Here is a 20,872-nt window from a genome sequence, read left to right as displayed (position 1 = left end):
CAGTTCTTGTTGTTAAGTAGCTTTTCCCAAGAAATGTGTTAAATTTATTCGCGTACAGAGTACATTCACACCCAAGTGATTTACATTTTCGAAGCATACAAATCACTGTCCTATGCTCTTCAGCTAAAAGTTAGATCCCGGGGTCACTGTTGTGGCTCAACCTAACATCAGGTCCCCTCCCCACCCCGACTGCCACAATCAAGATGAGGCTTCTGTCATCTCTTGTCTGGAGACTGACACAGCAGCTTCCTACCGGACTCCCTGCTGCCAGCGGCAGGCCCCCTAAACTGGAGGAAAGCTTCGGGGGCGGGGTAAACAGTGGGTGCAAAGTATTACTCCTTCCCAGTGAATTCAAGCAAAGCAAGATACTGTGAACAGTGAAGAAAGGATTAATAGGCACATGTTCAATATTCCTTCTACATGTGAATTTTTATAAGTAAAAATGCTTTTCAACAAACAACTTTTCATTCTGACCAGCTGGGCGCCAGCAAGAGGTTAGGTTAGTTCAAATGTTGTGAAACTCACTTAAGTAAAATAATGCTATCTCTCTTTACTGAGAAATTTATGTTGAACTCTACTTTATGCCCAAAGGCTACTAATGCTCTATTCCCACATCTGAGCTCTACCTGACAATGAACTGTTCAAAAGCAGGTGGCCACAGGCTGCAGGGTGTTTACAAGGACGTGGACTGCTGAACTATTAATACCCATCAACCTTGATGAGCCAGCTAAAGGAGCACTCAGAAGTCAATTTGATACTGTCCCCACCCGGGAGTGGGAGGGAAAATGGAAAGGAGACGGCACACACCACTCTTGTTCTGCCCTCTTGGGTTCTGACCAGTGGTGTGCTGGACCTAGCTTATACCAGACGAGAGAGGTGACCATTACATTTTCAGGAATTTTGTGAGCTAAATTTTAACCACAGTCACTATTTAAAATCCAAGTTATATAAATTTACAATTAAACAAATTATAGAAAAACAAAGGCAATGGCTTCTCAAAACTCATCACGTCCTAATTATTTTACTAACAATCAATCATCTATGCTCTTGGGGTTACTTACATCTATTGTATCAACACAGAGAGAACGTTCTAGAAGGGTGTGCTACTGTGCATTCCTTCCCAACTCCACCTTAGGGATGAAATCAAGCCGAACCCTGTGGGGCTCCTGGGCACAGGAGCCTTTCTGTGTACCCCGTTTCTTGTTTGTAGGAAATAGGCTTTATTCAGCCTCCATGACCTTCCCTGGGCTCCAAAGGGCAGGTTCAAGTAGTTACTAATCAAGGAAGGGAGGGGTTGAGGAGACAAAGGAGGAGCAGTCAAGAAACAATAGTACAGCCTTGGGGCAGGGCCTGGTTCCTCCTCAAGGGATGTACATAACAATATGGTTGAGCTCTTCTGTAGAACTAAAACCCTAACCAAATGGAAGACATTAACTACTTGATGAAGCATTTTTCATTCCAGAGAGAAGGTCACAATTCAATAACCTCGAGAGAACCACAGAAGCCCATCATGAGACCACCTGACACAAGATGATCTCTAGATTGAAGGAACGCAGGCCCTGCAGGCACCCTGATCCTTATCGGCAACCCTGCCCCTTGACTATAAGACTTGCCACAAACCACCACCTCTCCTTCCCCAGGTTGGGACACACAGTTTTGAGGGAATTAGCCTGCTGTGGCCCCCTTTGCCTGGCAAAGCAATAAAGCTATTCTTTTCTACTTCACCCAAACTCTGTCTCCGAGATTAAACTTGGTGTCGCTGTACAGAGGCTGATTTTTGGTATCAGGGACAGCATGTTGGTAGCCTGAAATCAGCCAGGTGGGAATAACTACCCCACAGAAATCAGTAAATGACACAAATTAGGGCTTCCCATGCCCCTACACCAGAAAAGGCTGTTGGAAATTTAGGGGCACAGCACTGGCTCTCACCTGCCTCCAGTGTAGAGCTGTCAGGCAGGAGGCCGCACATCCTCCTCACAGCGGCTGTAGCTCCTGGAGACGGCGATGGGCTCAGGAAGAGTCACATAACCCAAACAGGGCCGATCAGAGATCTTTGGAGAGGAGTTCAATGCAAATGATGGCAGAGTGAGGATCTTTCTCTCTCTCTGAGATTATAAGCTGGAGGTACCTTTAAGCCTGGAGTTGCTGGGGATCTTCATGTGGAAGGAATCTGTCAGAAAAACCACACAAAAGGAAACCAGAATGAGCGAGTAAGAGAGAAGGGGGTTAGCCGTTGTGACATCATTTGAGCACCTTGATCCAGCTCTACCTGAAATTAGGCAAATTCCTAGAGTTTTCAGATACATGAGTGAAAAAATTCCTCTGGGGCTTGCCAAATTTTAAGTTCTTTGTTTCTGTCCTTTATAACGTAAAAACTTCTGACCTACATACTTTTCTTAGCAGCATTTAAGCAGACCATTGGGCTCTGGTTTAGGTTTTGTTCTTATTAAGCAAATACTGTCAGCCTCTTTCCAGGAGGGAATGGGAAAGAACAGAGCAACAGCAGAGCCGGCCTCCTGCCAAAAACATGCAACCTAACAACACACCTATTAATGCAAAGGCTCTGAGTATGCCTTAAGGGAGACTCTATTTTCAATATCCAGGGACACAAAATGCAAAAAGTCAAATACATTCCAAGCACTAAGACCTCTGGATCCAAATGCCACCCCCAAAGTTTCAGATTTAGTAGGTCTGGGAGGTGGCAGATGAATTTGAATTTCTATCCAGTTCCCAGATGATGCTGATGCAGCTGGTCTTGTGACCATACTTTGAAAACCATCATTGTACATTAGAAGTATAAACATAGAGATGGAAGACACCAGTTTAGGGGTGTGGGCTATTCTCCAGATCCTATCCTCCCTTCTCAGATCCCACCACACAGGGTGGGGCCCCAAGAGCCATGTTTGTGCTACTTGACTCTGCCACTTGTTCAGAGCTGATCAAAGTTGGACCAATTTAATGGTTTTTCCCAAGAACTTGAAACTTCGAAGAGAGACAGAAACTACAAGTCATTGTAGCCAAGTCTCAAAGGATCAGCTTAGAAAGCTTGATCCAGAACTCCTGCTGCTGAGGCATCACTGTGTGTTAAGAACAGAGGCTCTGCAGTCAGCCTGCCTGAGTTCTAGCCTCTGTGCCCCAAGTAGCTCATTGGCAAACCGGAGGTGGCAATAATAAGACCAACCTCATGGGGTTGCTATGAAAATTAAGTAAAACGCGGTTTTGGCCCAGGGCCTGGCACGTAGGGAGTGCTCAAGAAATGTCAGCTACTATTACCCCAGTTGTTGTCATCATTCCATCGGGGAGCTGACAGGGCCCCTGCCCTTCCTTCAATTCTGTGAGCTCTCACAGCAGCCTTCCAATATACTCCCTTCTCTTAAGTTATTCAAAGTGGGTTCCTGTGGCTTGCAATCAAAGGAACTTAAGTAAAATACAATTAGAGAGAAAAGCTTTTAGACTGCCTACCCTGGTGCAGCATCATCAACCAGCAGGTACCAACCAACCCAGGAAATCACTTCCCCCTTGCTAACACAGCCCGCCCTTCATTCAACAGGCGTTTATTGAGTGGCTCTTAGATGAGAGGCACTGCACCAGACCCTGGGGGGAAAGCACTCAATGAGTGTCCAGCCTCGGAAGAAATCAAGGCTTGCACACATTAACTGAGACGCAAGGTAGGAGGCTGAGGTGGCCATCAGAAGATAGTAATAAAGGTGCAGTGTCACCATTCCCACTCAGGACCGCTGCAGCTTAACCCCTCATGGGAATGTGGGGAGCCAGTGTAAACTCAGACAGCAGAGGTATCCCACCCAAGAGGCTGCAGAGTCGGAGTACTGACACATGAAAGCCCATCAGTCACTGCTGAGGGCTGCTCCCAAGGGCATTAATTCCCCAGAACTTTCCACCTGCTCTGTGGGTGACCAGCAGGCTCGGGGCAGGAGAAATCACCCAGGTGCTGGCAGTTAGGAGTCCAGCCTTGTGCACTAAAGTGGCAGAGCCGGGGGTATCAGTGGGGCAGCAACAGCACCTGCGAGGCTAAGCGTGTAGAAAGATGGAAGAATGAGCAGGAGCAACAGCTAAACAGAGTGCTTTCTGGGTGGAGCTTCTGCCAAGGGACTGCTACTTTTCCTATAGTTTGCCTTGTTGTGCCACTGGACTTTCAAAATATATGTACATTGATTTAAAATTTTTTTAATTTATAAAGAAAAAAGGAGCCCACTGCGCCCCCCACCCCAGCCTCCTCATTGGGTGACTCAGCATTTCGTGGAGTGGGATATTCACGATACTAGTGGTCTCCAAATGGATGGTAGGAGCGAAGGATGAAGGTTTGTTAGTAGTAGTTCACTATTTATTTCAATGTGCACCAGGAAAAATACATAGCTGGCACATAAAATCTATGATTTTACAGTCATGTTACGGCTTGGGATGAGGCTAACTTTTTAAAGTAAATAATAGTATGGGTAGTATAGGAATACCAAAAAAATCATGGAGGTGGTTGGTGGTCATGTGACTAGAGCCTAGGACAACATTGCCTTGGATAATAACTCTGAAGGAAGCATTATTTCAGGTGTGGCAAGTTAAATGGAAACTTGAAGGAAACAGGCGCTTTAATCTCAAACACAACTGAAGGTGGGGTGGGCATTTAATTGAGGGCAGAGGGGAGTCCAGCCTGTCCAGCTGCCTTTGACACCTCTACCCCACTTCAGACACACTTCGCCATCATCCTGACTCTCCCCCGAACTCTGAACACCTATTCCAGTAACACAGATGAGCCAGGGGCATACCATGGGGAGAGGGGGCTATGCAAGAAAGGGGACTACACTTCTGGGACTTGGTTGCCTCCCTCAAGGCCTGCGAGAGGGTGATGTCATGGAGTAAAAAGAGTGTGGACTTGGGGACCAGACACAGCAGGTTCAAATGGGCACCAGCCCCTGCAGCAGGCTTGGGCAAGTCACTGCCCCTCTCTCTGAGCCTTTGTTTCCTCAACAGTAAACATGGAGTACACTTGATATGATGCGGTGAGAAGGTCACTTTACCTCTGTGGTCTTCCTCCCAAAAACCCATAACCCTAGTCTAATCATGAGGAAAACATTAGACAATTCATGTTCCCAATTACAGGACATTCTACAAATACATAGCCAGTACTCCTCAAATCTGTTAAGGTTGTCAAAAACAAGGGAAGTCTGAGCAACTGTCACAGACAAGAGGAGCCTGTGGAGCCCTGAGAGTCAAACAGAATGTGGTTTCCCGGATGCTTTCCTGGAACAGAAAAGGGATATCAGATTAAAAAAAACAAAAACAAAACAAACAAAAAAACACTAACGAAATCTGAATAAAGTATGGACTTTGGTTAATAATGTATCAGTATTGATTCATTCATTGTGACAAACGTACCATGCTAATGTAAGATGTTAACAATAGGAGAAACTGGGTCTGGGGTACATAGGAACTCTCTATCCTGTCTTCGTAATTTTTTTATAAATCTAAAACTGCTCTAAAATTTTAAAAATGGAAAACACACCTCCTCCTTCACAGGGATGCTGGAAGGCTCAAAGAGATGTCGTATGGGAAGATAAGTGACATACCCAAGGCTCTCAATAAATATTAGTTTCTTTAAGAAGCCGTAAGACAACTGAAAGTTCCAAGAACAAATCTTGGTTTAATGGGAGCTCAATCAGTCTCCCCATTTTACCCTTTCTTCATACTTATTTACCCCACATTATTCCTTTTTTCACCAAATTCATTATTTAACCAGTCTTAGATACCAGCACCCATTTTTAAGTTTGTTTCCAGAAGTCTCCCATAACACTAAATAATAATAATAATTGAAAAATGAATAAGTAAACAATGGTTAGCTTCCTTTTACTTGTTGAAACAAAAGCAAACTGGAGCGTGTGACTGCAGAGACTATCCCACACCCCAAGCCCAAACTGTCTCACAATCTCATTCAGGAACACGTCAGGGCAGTTCTCAGACACAGAGCAGAGCGTCCACAAATGCCCAAGGCGAGTGGGATGTCAGAGTGAGGCCGCACTTTATTTACCAGCAGAAAGGAGCTGCTTGTCCTCTTAAATGCAACAGGGAGCTTGACCAGAAACAAGTCAACCCCAAGAAGGGCTGCAGCTGTAATACCTCCGGCCGAGGCCTGTGCTGGGCCTGCTGGGACAAGCCAGCAGATAAATGAAATCTTTGTCTTCACACAGATCCGCCACCGGGTAGGGGAAGGAAAAAAGCCCCTCACCCCTTGCCATATGAAGCCTGTATGAACGCTTCAGAAGACAGAAAGATAGCCCAGGCCCCCTGGCTCAAAGCACTGATTTGAGGCTAACGCTTCTCTATTGAGCGTGCAGACTGCATTGAGCCCAGAGCCGCTCAGGAGAAAGGGAAAATTCATCTGCTGATTACATAAATTTACATCTTAGGATCACCTTGAAAAGTCATATTTTCAGTATAGATTCGTTGCTTGCTTTTTTATAAAGGCTTTCTCCCAAGAACACTTGGCTGTATCTTACTCCTTCCAAAAAGTGAAGTCTGCCTTGTCTTCTACTGGTTGAGGACTACAGGGGCCTGGAAAAGGCAGTGTGGCTCCCAACCCATGCCTGCCCCTGCGTGCTGAAGCAACTGGAATTACAGCTCTGGGTCAGTCAGGGGCTTTGCACTCCAGCTCAGGTGCTGGGGAACCGTGGGGCGATGGGAACACGGGAGAGGGGCAGCTGCAGGGGCGATGGAGGAGGTGGGTGGTCCTGGGAGCTGCTTAGGAGGGCAGGCCGCTCATTCGAGGGCTCTGTGCCATGGCTGGAGGGCTGACAGCCTGCCATCTCCGCGTGTCCTGGAGCTCTGAGGGTGGCCTGGGACACAGAGCTTTGATTCAAACCATGTTGCAGTATCCTCACCTCCTGCCACGAGGTGAGCAGGCCAAGGCAATACTAAGACACTGCCACTGCCAGCCTGCGGTGCTGCTCCCAACAGCCCGCCACTTCAGTGACCATCTCCCAGCTGGGAAAGGCCCAAACCGTGGACTCAGCGCCTCTGCAGCATTTCCCTCACTAGCCTATAATTAAAGGAACACAGAAACAATAAGTCATAAAAGGAAAGACTGGTACAGTTAAATATTTCACAACTTTAAAGGTCTTTATGAAAAAGGAGAGTATAAATACAGTTAGAAAGCAAGCCACAGCTAAAGATAATTGCAACTTATTTCACTGACAATATCTACTGCCTACAGATGGTGATATGTAAGGATAAAGCTTTTATCCTTACAATCAATAAGAAAAAAACACAACCCAGAAGAGGGAGCCTGAGTTGCCAAAAAATAGATGAAATGATGCTCAGCCCCACTAATACTGTGTTAGCAAATGGCCTCCAGGAGATATAGGGTGGTTAAGAACATGGGCTGGCTGAGCCCCAGAAATAATAACAACAGACTGAGCAGGAGAAAGGCCCCTCACATGGTTTTGTATAATCTCAGGAAGTGGGGGGAGGGAGGTCCTCCCCTGCTCCCCTCCAGATACCCTTTCCAGGAATACAATGAGGTTTTCTTTCTTTAAAAAAAAAAAAAAAAAACTGAAGCAGCCATGGTAAAACATAATATTTAAGGAACGTGTGGTGGGCACATGTATTTACTTTCTGAAATTTTTTGCATGCTTGAAATATTTTATAATTTTTATAGAGCTCATAAATGATGAAAAATGAATGAAATTATGACATTAAAAATAAAGTCAGAAGAGGACCCCACGATGCAGAAGCAATTCCCTTGGGCACAAACCTCGAGGGGAGCACAGTCAGCCTCCCCTCCCCACTCCAATGGCCACGTACCTTGCTTCATTCCCTGGGTTATGCATGACCTTGTGAGGGGGCCTTTCTCCTGCCCAGTCTGAGGCCAGTTTGGGGACCCACAACCCATGTTCCAACCATACTGACTCTGATAACAGGACAGAAAGACTGAAGTTTAAAATTTTTGGTATAAAGAAAGTGTGTAACTTTCACATTAACCAAGTCCTGATGTTAATAAGAATATTCATTACTTATTATAAATGTGGATACTGGGAAAGGGCATGACCTAAGTTCTTATCATTTATTACAGACTGTCTTTCAGGAACAAGACTTTCATTTAAATTTCCTGAGGTTTGGGTATGTCTCCATTTCTGATATTTAAAAAAAAAAAAAATTCACTGTGAATATAAATCAGTTCAGGTTGGGTCAAAGATAATTATATTACTTTCCAAAATATCAAAGATTTGTGCTTTTGTATCCCATGAGACAACCTGACCACAGCAACCTGTATTTCTCTGTGACGGCAATTAAGTGCAAGTAGCAAGAACCTATAATTTTAGCCTTGAGGTTGACTCAAATGGGTGAAAATATTTATTTTTCCTTTGCTCTTTCTATGGGCTCACATAATGAATTAAATGCAGGGCTCTCTTTCTTGATTATTGCTTTAGAAAGAAACTGTCATGCCTCTTTACTCATTTTCAAAAAGAGATGATAGCATACTTTATTATAGGATTTTTATGTATTGCTAATGTCTAGAAAACTCAGCAGATTAATTCTCTCTATACAAGAAGAAATTGACTGAGTTGGATTATCTATACAAGTCCATCAATTGTGACCTGAAAGCTTTACAGAAGAGGGCACACAGGACCCAAAGAGAAAAATATAAATCTGACACCAGAGACATAAAATTATACCCAGAGGTTTACCTAAGATTGATCTAAGAACCATGGTATTCAATAGGTAATTTTTTAATACTAAGTAGTATAAATTACCTATAGGAGGTGGAAGACATGTGGAAAAATAACTAAAAATATACTCTGAGATTTATACAGCATAAATTATTTATAGGCATTTAAAAGCCAGTCTTATATAAAAGCTCAGGTGTAAGTTTTGAAGAGTCTGTGATAGAATATCACATCAGTGGTCACGGGACAAGCTCTAAACCTCAGGGAACTTCAGTGGAAGTGTTAGACCTGCGCGGTCTCCTAGGAGTTTCAACTCGCCCAGGAAACAACAAGAGTCGGAAGTCGATGCAAAACGCAAGAGGTTTATTGAAGGCCGGTGCACCGGGGTTCCTTGGTCCTCACGCAGGAGGTCGAAGAAGGAACCCTTTTGGGCGCGAATATGTCAGTTTTATAGGTTCCCACTTCCCCGTATGTAAATTATAGATTTGGTTGTGTTCTCCTGCTGATTGGTCCTGGCTTAGGCTCGGACCAGAGAGGGAACTTGTCCCCAGCTGCCTGATTGGTCTTTGACAGACACCTTTTTTACATTTTGTTATCTCCCTCCTTCTCCCCAGCTGCCTGATTGGTCTTTGACAGACACCTTTTTTACATTTTGTTATCTCCCTCCTTCTCGGAAGGGGGCCGGACATCCTGGAAATTCACCCATTGTCTAAGAAGCCCCTATTGTCTGGAGAGTTCTTAATCATTAGCTGGAACAATGTCTCTCGAGTCCCACAGAAGAACACTGGACAGTTTCTGCTTGCCTGGCATGCGTTTCTGACTCCCCCTCGCGAGAAGCCCATTCAGCGGAGTTCAGGTAAAATGAACCCTTACTTACTTGCATAAGATGCTGGGTATCTGATGCTTGGCCCTCCAAATCTAATCTCCACCCTTCCCCACCCTGCTCTGAGCCCTGGGAAGCTGACCAGTCTGGCCTGTGTTAACAGTTCCCTGGCATTCTGGCTTCCAGTTGGCCGGGCCCCATGGGAGTCACCAGTAGCAGAACAAAGGCAGGAGGAAAGTAAGGTCGAAGAGTTTACTCCCCAGCTCCTTTCCCATCAGGTGCCACAGCCAAAGTCCCCAGCTCCTATCAGGAGGTACTTACAAATTCCAGTAATTGCCTCCTCCTTGCTCTTCAGGAATAGGGATGGTGATAGCAGCCTGGAGTACTGTATCATCCCTTGCTGGTTTCCCTAAATCCTCCCCTATACCATTGCAAATGATCCATTTATGAGCCATCCATTTCCTGCCAGGTCCCTGGCTAACATCCTTGATCCTCCCCTTCCAGCTTCACCAATGGGCTGAGCTCTGGAAGTTCTAGAACAAGATCATCCAAACAGCTGGTGCTCCCAGCAAAGAGAGAGCCTCTCTCTTGATTACTGTAATCGAGCAAGAAACAGGTTTGGATCACATTTTGGAAGAAAACTCTAGTAAGAAGAGTAAAAGAAGATTAAGAAGAAGGCAAAACTTGAGGCAGAAAGACTAGATTTTTTCATGGCTACTACATGCCAAGTACTACGCTAGGTCCTAAGAATGCAACATAAGCAAAGACAGTGGAGTCTAGAGTCTAAAGAACTCATTGAATCTGAAGTGTTATTATCACCTTCAGCTGGACTGAACTTCATTTGGGACATTAACACCATTTACAAAGTCACCCCAGATTTAAATGTCCAATGCAGAAGTTTCTGGTTTATTTTCCTCAGGTCATATTTAGATAGACCAGAATAACCCAATTTTGGAGGTACAGTTCTTCTGCAGTCATTATAACAATGATGCATTGTCTAATTTAATCTTCATGACAGCTGGAGAAGGAAGGTTTTGTTATTATGCAAATTTTACAGAAGAGGAAACTACGGCTTAATATTACACAACCAAAAAGTAGTAGGAATGTACTTCAAACCCAAGCAATTCTGACTCCCACCCTCCATATCTTTTATTTTTTTCTCACTGAAGTATAGTTGGTTTATAATGTTGTATCAGAAATTAAGAATGCAGCCTTACCATTAAGGGGAATCGAACCCTGCTCTCCTGAGTGACAAGCAGGCATACTCACCACTACACTAATGGGGAAGATACTCCACCCTCCATATCTTAACCTCTACCCTATAGTACTATAATCTTTTTTCATGATTATATAATCCAATCAAAATGGAATCTTCTAATCACTTAAATAAAAATTAATTACACCAAGTAATGACTGGTAGGAAAATGGTAAACTCCCATACCATTCATACCTCAGAAAACATTATCAAAATTAACATTCATGCACATTTCAACATTAACATAGCAAACCAAGGTGTTATTCTACCATTCCAGGAATATTGTCACATATCTCAACAAAGCATTTAGTAATGCTTTGGGAGCACTCTTTGGGGAGAGTCTCATCTATTTTTGATTGTATCCATAAAATCACCGAGACAGCTGGAGGCTCTCCAGTTCAATCAGGTATTAGTACTTGGTGATTAGCTGACACTTCATTATCATTAGTTATGACTAAGCTACAACACACTTTTTAATGAGTGCCTATGATATTCTCTTTATTATTTGCATTTACCATCAAACCATGGTATTGTAAAGCACAGCACACTCAGGTTTTAGTAAGACGTATGCATTTAGCTTCGATTAGAGCAGCTCCTTCTGCACCTGCCTCTCATCACACAGGATAGGGACTCACTGGCTTATCACCAGAAACTGAGCAATGACGTTTAATTTGGAGAGTCTCACTTCATTCAGATGTCCAGTGGTTATGAGTGAAGACATCGTCTGGTGATAGAGAAGGAACTAGGTCCAATTAGAAAGGAAAGACGTTTCAGACACTTGCCTTGCAAGTAATGAAAGTACTTCGAAAGGACGCTGGCCTGGGAGAGATGTCATAACCACACACAACTGCTCACCATTTCCACCATCTGCACTGGAATTTTGGGGTGCCTGAAACGCACAAAAATGGGAAACCTGGAAATATGAAAAACTAGTTGTTTGGGCTAAATTGGGTAAGTCAGCAAACAGATGGTAAGTGGCCCTAAGGGGCATGCACCTGTGCGCACACGTAATAATCAAAGATCTCACAGGAGGAATGAGTCAGAGTCCAAGTGAGCAAAACAAAGTTGGGCATTAGCCCAGGGTGATGGATCTGAAATAGTAAAGGCACATGACATCAGCATGGGTAGGAAGGAGATAGTAACAATTCCCCACAGGCTACAGAACCAAGACAAGATGCTCAAAGAGCAAATGTGAGTGCCCAGCACCGAGGAGACCAGCTCTTTTAAGGGAATCCATCCTGGTCCAAAACCTTATTTCCCAGGACCTGGCTGACCTAGATCTGCAGGAAGATAATCTGCTGAAAGTGAGGAGTCTGGGGGGCTTAAAACGTGGCCTTACACTGAGGTTGCTTTGTCTTGCTGCCTCTTTCTTGATCCCAGGGACCCTTAAGCCCTTCCCCCGCTCTCTCTCAGCACCATATTCTATTATTCACATTGGCTGCCTACAATGACCTATTTAACTGGGTAAGTATTCAGTGCTTTATTTCTCTATATGCCAGGTACGCACAGCTGAAAACCAATTTTTAACCTGAGATGAAGAAAGTTTTCATTATGATCTACCTGAAATAACTAGCAAGGGTTTGCCAATTACCATATAATGCAAATTCAGCACTAACAGGCTGACTGCGGATTATAAAACTTCCTTTAAAAAAATAAATGAAATCAAAACACTACTTTAGACCATCAAAAAGAAGTTGTGATGGTTAATTTTCTATAACAACCTCACTGGCCATGGGGTGCCCAGGCTAAACGTTATTTCTGGGTGGGTCTGTGAAGGTACTTCCAGATGAGATTAGCATTGGAGTTGGCGGATTCAGTAAAATAAATTGCCCTCTCCAAATATGGGTGGACATCCAATTCGCTGTGGACCTGAATAGAACAAAAGGCAGAGGAAGGAGGAACTCAACCTTCCTTCATCTGCTCCCACTGTTGAACTGGGACATCTCATCGCATCTCCTGCCCTCATGTTAGGATTTACACCACCAGCTTTCCTGGCTCTCCAGCTTGCAGATGGCAGATCATGGGATTGTGGGACTTCTCAGCCTCCATAGTCTCGTGAGCCAATTCCTCATTATCAAGATATAAATATAGATATATCTCCTATTGGTTCTATTTCTCCAACGAACCCTAATGCAGAAGCCAAAATTTTACCTGAGTCTTTACAGTTTTTATTTATTGCCAAAGCCAAGTCTATATTATCATATTCTAGGATTTTTATGTAACTATCTTAATTTTTAAGAAAGATACATGGGGGCTTCCCTGGTGATGCAGTGGCTGAGAATCCCGCTGCCAATGCAGGGGACACGGGTCTGATCCCTGGTCTGGGAGGATCCCACATGCCTCAGAGCAACTAAGCCCATGGACCACAGCTGTTGAGCCTGTGCTCTAGAGCCCGCGTGCTTCAACTACTGAAGCCCGTGCGCCTAGAGCCCATGCTCTGCAACAAGAGAAGCCACCACAATGAGAAGCCCACACACGGCAATGAAGAGTAGCCCCTGCTCGCCACAACTAGAGAAAGCCCACGTGCAGCAACAAAGACCCAACACAGCCAAAAATAAATAAATAAAATAAATAAATTTAAAAAAAAAGAAAGATACACAATTGCAGTCACTGGAAGGTAAATGGGAATAAAAATGAAATAGGTCCTGCCTATCACAGTGTCCAGAATTTTCCATAAACCCACTCTGTTGTGGTTGCCAAAGTCCTTGTTCCTTGTCAACCCCAAGTCAGACATCAGGCCAGAAAGTGTTCACACAATATGCACAAAGACATTGTTAGTAGTCAGGTAAACTGAAGAAAAGGTGAAAATTACTAATTTTATAGATGCAAATATTAGGAAACTTAAATAAATGTTATACCTAGTGTGGGGGAAAGAACTTTTAACTAAACAATTGCATTTAGGTTTATTATAAAACGTAGGGAAAACAGGGTCAGTATATACTAAAATCAGTAGATAAATCCAATACCCATTAAGCTCCAGATTACATTGAGATTATTTTTCAAATAAGAATTCCACTGCTAGGGTACCTGCCAAGAGATACACAGTAGAATCTATAAAACAACAACAGCCTGTTCAATTGCAAGGTGACAATAATTCTTTGAGCTAATATAAAGCCACAGATATAATTCCAAGCTTAACACAGTAATGAAATCTTAAACACCATCAAGTAAAATGACTGCTTGTTTCCCGTGCACTTTTTCAGAATGTGTTTATCTCCAAACCCGCTTTAAGCCCCAGCACCTGACTCACTGGCCATCTGCCCTCAGTATCCTTGATAATCACTGGGAAAACAGGACAAGAGCCAGCAAAACTCACTACCATCACCAATTTTCTAGTGCAGCAATTCCTACCTGAAGAATCAATTTCCAAGGGTCCTTCCTGGGAGGGGAGAAAATAAGGATGGAGAGAAATTCTTTCTAAAATTTATCTCTGAGATCCAGAACTTATACCTACCCCAGGCTCTATTATAAACCTCTTTTCCTGTAACTATGAAAACTGTACTATCTTCAGGCAACTCAGGGACCTGGAGACCCCATAAAATGAGAGCTCTTCAGAGGTCAAGTGCTGCATAAATCTCAAGCTTGCAGCACTTATTCCAAAATGTTAAGTTATTATAAAGAATCCATGGAAGACTGACCCACATGCTCAAATAACATTTGTTGAGGATTTGAATGTCTTTGCCATTGTTATTCAAGGAGGGTCTCAGTATAGTCAGGCAAAATGTGCAGGTCAGAGACAAGAAGATCAAGCGTGACAACTCTAGAAGGCTGAAAGGAAAAAAGTGAGCATGCATTTAGAGGCTGGTCAACATGTTCGTCATGGAATTTAAAGTCCAGGTAGAAAGGGACCACCCCCCCCCTCCGATTCTAGATGAAGTCTTGCAGGAAGTAGCTTGGAGAGGACCCCTGATGACTTGTGAACTTGGCTTACATGAGCACTCCTTTCCATATTTCAACTTATGCTCAAGTCACTGCTGACCATTCTCCGTGTTCCTACTATACTTTTGTTGTTGTTGTTGTTGTTTTTGCGGTACGCGGGCCTCTCACTGTTGTGGCCTCTCCCGTTGCAGAGCACAGGCTCCAGACGCACAGGCTCAGTGGCCATGGCTCACGGGCCCAGCCGCTCCGCGGCATGAGGGATCTTCCTGGATCGGGGCACGAACCCGTGTCCCCTGCATCAGCAGGCGGACTCTCAACCACTGTGCCACTAGGGAAGCTCCCTACTATACTTTTTAAAATACTCATTAGCTTTCTAATGAGGAGATCCTATTGGGTCTGTTCTCTGTGCTGAGAGAGATATTTTATATTCAGATATTTTAGGGGTAACAATGTTCTTTCAAACCTGGTTGGTGTAAATATTATATTTTTGACTGGCAGCTCTAAGTTTGTCTTTTGTTTGCCTAGCCTGACAGTTTAATTGAAAGTTCTTCTTCCAAATGCAACTGATCAGAGCTTCTCACTCAAGAGTTCCATAATTGGTTAGGATATACCTCAGTAATTTTAAGCGCCTGCCTCACCTCCTGGTGTAGAAAAACTCATAAACCGCTCAAGAGCTCTAAACAGTCCTGCGTTCACTGTGCCGCCTCCTTCACTGTGAGGATAAACAGCATCTTTCCACTCCGTTTAACTCAAATCAGTGACACATCTCAAGATTTACGCTCCAGGCAGTGCTCTTATCTCCCACTTCACACGCACGGCCTGCTTAATGGCGAGATGAGCTATCCATTTGAAGGTTTTAGGCGACTTGTTTACCTTCACGCTTTTGAAGAAATGATTCAGTATTTTGCTTAGGAGCCAATTGAACCCCAAAGAAACTGCTTTTTTTCCTTTGAACTTAGAGCAAATGTTTCTCTTGGGTTCTGACTGAATTCAGACTATTATCAGTGGGATACCAACAAAGTTTGGAGCAAGATGTTTAAGAGACATATGGAAAGCATCCAGAAGAAAGTAATGAAAATAAATAAAAGGCTGCAAAAACAAGACTGATAAAAGGATAAATGAACTGAGACAAAATGTCTGGGAGTGAATCCCTTACGCTACCTGGCTCACTAATGCAAAAATGTTGTGCTTATAAACATTCATTTACATACACCACTTAGTGTCTATTCAGAAGTCTTTCTCTCCCAGGTCCATAACACCACTGTCATCAATCTTAAAGATGCACTGGATTCCCCTGAGTTTATAGGAGTGTACCACATGTATTAGAGGTTTTGGGGCAATGCGACTGCTACTCTCAAGAAGTTCAAAATTTAGGAGTTATGTCAAAATATCACGAAGTGAAAATAAGGTCTTAACATCAAATTATGAATAGTGCGTGAGGACCCCAAGGACAACAGAGGAAAGATGTCATCTTTCCTGTTCCAAAATCAACCACGAAATATATACATTAACCAGTCATATGTGTGCAGCTCTATACAAGGTACTACAGGCACCTTCAGTTGTTATTTTCATTTGTAAAGATTATCCCGATATTCCCATTCTGATGCTGCCCTTTTGGAATAGCAACTAGAACAGTTCCTGGCATACACAGTGCTCAGTGAATACCTTTAGAATAAATAAGATGGTGCACGAGTGACATACATCTTATTGGGAGCTGATTATAGTTAGAATTGCCACAATGCAAATTTTAGAGTAAGAAGCAGATAATTTTGACCAAATAACAAAATTACAAACAGTTAAATATTTTGTTCAGAAGCTTCTACAGCATGTGCCCTTTTTCTATTCTTCAAAGCCATCTGCAGCAACTAATTAGACCAAAGACATCTGAAACCCCATGTGTGGACTCCCAGTTAGATATGAAAAAGGAAAGGCATTTTGTACTTTATGCCTTACCTTGAAACCTACAAAAAAAAATTTATTTTTAAAGAAAGAACAAAGACAAAAAAAGAAAAAAAAGGGCTTCCCTGGTGGCAAAGTGGTTGAGAGTCCGCCTGCTAATGCAGAGGACACGGGTTCGTGCCCCGGTCCGGGAGGATCCCACATGCCGCAGAGCGGCTGGGCCTGTGAGCCATGGCCGCTGAGTCTGCACGTCTGGAGCCTGTGCTCTGCAACGGGAGAGGCCACAACAGTGAGAGGACGCGTACGGCCAAAAAAAAAAAAAGAAGAGAACTCCATTGTTAAGGAAATGAGGTGATAATGGTCATAATTCTAAAATACAAAATTTAAAGAATAGCTGCCAAATACAGTAAAATATAGGCCAGATAAAGCAGGACTCTGAGGGTTAATACATAACTACTCAGATCCAGAGTAGAACAGATCTCCCAGAAAGTGTTACCAAAAGATTTACCTATTGGACACCAAGACGGGAAGGGCCTGGCCAGCCTTGCAAGAAGCAAGGAATGATATTCCTGTGGATTCTCAGAAGGTCAGTGCAGAATGGCAGGGGAGAAGGAGCTAAAGGAGCCATGTGATGAGCCATTCTGACTGAGCCAGAGTGCTTCATCTGGAGGGCTGGAAGGCGAGAGGGAAGGCAGGGATCTCCACCCACACATGGCTCAGAAGGCCTGTGACCTGAGGGGCTCCACCTCGAGCACACTGCTCCCTCGATGCCAAAAGTAAAACAGAAACACGTCCCAAAGATTGAAAACCTAACAGAATGTGGTATCTATATATGAAAACAGTCCTAAAATAAGTTTTAAATAGTCCTAGCTCATTACCCCCACCCATGCCCTACTATTTAGCAGGGATGTGGGAAAAAGAGACATTCATGTACAAAGATGAGTAGTAACAAGAAATCAACAAAAAACAGCAAGTCAGGAGGGTGACAAGACGCAGAACGAAAGGAAAAGAATGCAAGAAAAACAGACGAAGAATGTAGACGAACAGTTCTACATAAATTCAAAAACATGACGGATAACCTCATATCTCTGAAAAGGGCTCAAATAAAACACACAAAAGAACACAGAAGAGACAGACAACAGGAGAAAATGCAAGCCAGTGGCAGAGGTCAAAACATAAATGAGAAATATTTTCAGAGATTTGTTTTCCTTAAAGCTATGTTAGAAGCCACAAAAAGAAAACCAATGTGACTGAGAACAGAAACACAGAGAATACTTGGGAATCCCATCTTTAAAAAAGGAACAAAGGGGGCTTTCCTGGTGGCGCAGTGGTTGAGAGTCCGCCTGCCGATGCAGGGGACACGGGTTTGTGCCCTGGTCCGGGAAGATTCCACATGCCGCGGAGCGGCTGGGTCCGTGAGCCATGGCCGCTGAGTCTGCACGTCTGGAGCATGTGCTCTGCAACGGGAGAGGCCACAACAGTGAGAGGCCCACGTACCCCACCCCCCCAAAAAAAAGGAACAAAGATATCAACATTATTAAAGGGACGATAGGACAAAGATTCAAAATACACATAACCAGTAAACCGCTCCTCCTCCCCACCAAACAAAAGCAAGAAGATCTGAATAGGAAAACATTACCTTTGGTACTTTGATACTACAAATTATAAATAATACTGACATTTTTAAATCCTGAAATTTTAAAAAATGATTTAAATTTGAAAATCAAAAGAGCAACAGATCCAGCAAAACTCAAGCAGAATACATACAAAGAAAATCACACCTACGTACAACATAGTCAAATTGCTAAAAGTCAAAGATAAGCAGAAAATCTTGAACGCAGCCCGAGAAAAAAGACTCACTACATACAACGAAACAATAATACAAACAGCTGGCTTCTCATCAGAAATAATGGGATTCCCAAACAATGGAATGACACCTTTAAAGTACTGAAAGAAAAAAAGGGGCAACTGAGAATTCTATACCCACTGAAAATAACCTTCAAATTATTGCAGTTTTAGCGTAAGACATACACATAAAGCAATGGAACAGAATACAATGTCCAGAAATGGACCTATACATACACATAACTGATATTTGATAAAGGCACCAAGGTAATTTAATGGGAAAACTGAATCTTTCAACAAATAGTACTAGAACAATTTGATACCCATATGGAAAAAAATGAACCTTAACACATACCTCACACCATACACAATGATTAATTTGAAATTGATCATAGACCTAAAGGTAAAAACTAAACCATTAAGCTTACAGGAGAAAATACAGGAAAAAAGTCTTCACAATCTTTGTATAACCAACCAATTCCTAGAACACAAAAGACATAAGTACAAAGAAAAAACAATGATAAACTGACATCTTAAAAATTAAAACATATGCTCTTAGAAAGACACTGCTAAGAAATGGAAAGCAAGTCACACCAGGAGAAAATATTTGCAAAAAATGACAACATATCATGTTTTAATTCTAAAATTTAATTATTATTGATAACCTATTTTACATAATTTATAATTATTATATAATATATTTAATACATAATATAGATATTTATGTATTATTTGTTTTCTATTATCCATTATATGTATTATTTTATATTATTTACTATATATTTATAATTATGAAAATAAGATATATAATTCATAACATTTCTTATAAAACCCAAACTTATTAGTTGTTCTGTCCAAGTTTATGTATCAAATTAACTGTGTCCCATAATTAAGATAAATGAATGTAAAAATGCAAATTCATGTGCCAATATGCATAAATACAAGCTTCTAAAAATGCGTGACTGTTTTACATTGCTTTAAGTGTTAGTGTGTGGCCTTGTCAGATTAACACTGCTGCAGAATTTAAATTCTTAGCATCATAAAAAGTATACTCAAGTGATTATTCACATTTAGCTCACGGTTTGGAAAAAGCATTATGATCAAATACTGCTGTTGCACAAAAATTACACACAAAGCACAACTATTGAACAAAACATCGCTCTTTAATAGCATCACTTTAAGTCCTGGGCCTGAACTCAACGGAGCAAATTGCGTTTTAACAATAAAATAATGACTGCCATCCTAGAATTGCCAAACATTTATGACTTTGAGTGCATTTCACACATCTTAAATCATAATCATTACCGTCATTTTCCACACGGTAACCTTCATTCAATGTTAAGTACTTACAATTCAAACTGTCTGCTGCCAACTGCTCTACTTATGTTTGACAACATCAAGTCTGGGATCCAAGAAAAACATATTTGAAGGACTCTACCAGGTATTAGGAATAGAAAGAGAGGCTATAAATACATCTTTGCTTCCTCCACCAAAATACTACTTTTCCCTAAACTTCTTAACTTGAGAATTTCATTTTTTAATGGCTTAGGTCTGCTGTAGCATCATTAGGTGCCTGTGGCCCTACTACTGAGCAGAATACCTGGACACTGAGACACGCAGAGGCTGGGAGGGAGGAAGCAGCAGAATGCTGTGGAAAGAGTAGGGGCTGAGGGCCTGAGTTTACTAAGTGATTCAGACAAATGTCACCTCTTGCCTCAGTCTCCTCGTCTGCAAACTGGAAACCACATCTACCTTGCACTGCTAGGTCAGGAAATCTGTATAGCAAATATCACACGTCTAGAAAATAACCCCCAATTTAACGTTAGTTCCCTCCTTCCAGCTCCCTGTCTTCAAAGGTCTTACAACATGGAGGAAGGAGAGATTATGGTAAATCATTCGGGAGAAAAAATCTTCCAGGTAAATCTCTACCTTTTATCAAAACATGTTCAGGTAAATTAATTATCAATACTTAAAGGTTTGAAATGAAACCATTAAAAAGTACCTAGAAAAAATCAAGGTTACAGTTTTATCATTCTAGAATGAGAAAGCCCTTTCTCAAGCTGAACAGGACAGGTAGAACTAAAGAAAATATTGACACAATTGACCCTGTAAAAAAATAAATATTTCCACAGGCAAAATTTTAAATTCCCAAAGTCGAGACATAAAAAGCAAACTGGGAAAAATATTTGCACTACAAATGACACAGAGCTAATATCTTTAGGATATAAAAAACTCTTCAAAAGCAATGACAAAAAGACAAGCACCTTTTAGGGAAAAAATGAGCAAAGGACAGGAAAGGTGATTCACTCAACATTCAACAAATACTTGAGCTCCTTTTCCTTCTGCGTGTCAAGCTCTTCTAGGAATGGAGGACAGAAAAGAAACAAAACAGATGAACATCTCAACCTGCATGAGCTGATCTAGTAAATAGAGAATAAATACAAGTGGGGAAAACAAAAACCTTAACAATTAAGGGAATGCAAATTAAAACAACGAGTT

The 20,872-nt window shown here is 42.3% G+C and overlaps 1 protein-coding gene across 1 annotated transcript in view; it reads right to left on the bottom strand.

The window, feature by feature from the left end:
* PLPP4 (phospholipid phosphatase 4) overlaps nt 1-20,872 on the bottom strand; it is a 459,170-nt gene that overhangs the window by 405,367 nt on the left and 32,931 nt on the right. Inside the window, exon 2 of the transcript XR_009535979.1 lies at nt 1,930-2,170. The gene's annotated coding sequence lies outside the window, so the exon portion shown is untranslated. The remainder of the gene's footprint in view (nt 1-1,929; nt 2,171-20,872) is intronic.

This window comes from Lagenorhynchus albirostris, chromosome 16 (genome assembly GCF_949774975.1).
Source record: "Lagenorhynchus albirostris chromosome 16, mLagAlb1.1, whole genome shotgun sequence".
Lineage (NCBI taxonomy): Eukaryota > Metazoa > Chordata > Mammalia > Artiodactyla > Delphinidae > Lagenorhynchus > Lagenorhynchus albirostris.
Note: the sequence above shows the minus strand (reverse complement) of the source record. Positions and strands in the feature narration are given on the sequence as shown.